Source organism: Solanum tuberosum, unplaced genomic scaffold, assembly GCF_000226075.1.
Source record: "Solanum tuberosum cultivar DM 1-3 516 R44 unplaced genomic scaffold, SolTub_3.0 scf00032, whole genome shotgun sequence".
Lineage (NCBI taxonomy): Eukaryota > Viridiplantae > Streptophyta > Magnoliopsida > Solanales > Solanaceae > Solanum > Solanum tuberosum.
In genome coordinates this window covers 1386798-1387793 of record NW_006238958.1, presented here as the reverse complement: position 1 = coordinate 1387793, position 996 = coordinate 1386798, and positions in this window count along the sequence as shown.

Here is a 996-nt window from a genome sequence, read left to right as displayed (position 1 = left end):
CGGGGATGACTTCAGGATTGGTAAAATTGAGAGCGTCCAAATTGTCGTAACCAGGCTGAGCCTGAACGCCCTTCTCGCATATTATATTATAGTGCGAGTATTGACCACTCATCATATCTCATTAAAACTTGCCTAAAGGACCATGGTTTTACAAAGCCCATTTCCTCAATTATTTATTCTGCCCATAACCCACATAACTCTCTTACATTGTCCAATGTGGGATTATTTACTTCCATTCTTAATTACCAACTCACCTTGAAGTACTACTAAGTTGAAACATTTTCAATGCTTTGCACATATTAGGTTTTTTGTATTGACTCACCATATCATTACAATTATAAATTCATATTTAATTATTATTGAAATTTTAATTGATTTTTGTATATATATCTATACGATAAAAGTTATAAATTTCGATAAATTCATAGCGAAAAAGCTACATCCACCTTTGGGCTTTGTATGTAACATGATCTTAAAATTGTAGTAATAGATATGGATAGTTACATTGTATAGTTAGTTGCCCTTATCGATTCCTCACGTCAGCACCGAAACCGTTCTAGAAATGCTAAATTTGGATGCCACTTGGAACAATAGAATTAGATATTTATACAAGATTAGTTAAGAAAATTCTAGTTAGAATTGAATGTCAATCAATTCAAATTCATATTAAATTAAATTAGCAAACTATCAACAACACTAATTATGTAGTATTAAAATTAGGAAGTAACATATTGACCTTATATATATGTTCCACCTAAATCACTAAACCATTTATATATAAATATTCACTTTATATCCAATCAAAACCAACTTCACTTCTATAAAAGGTGTCATATTGAGTATAGTCTAAAAGTGTCATTGTGATTTAGCCCATGTCTGATAATCCCAATCCGCAAAGATTTGTTTATAATAAAATGTAAAAAAATTCTGTTTTTTTTTTTTAAAATGGGGTGGGGGGGGGGGGGGGGGTGGGGTGGTTTTAAAAAAAGGGGAACG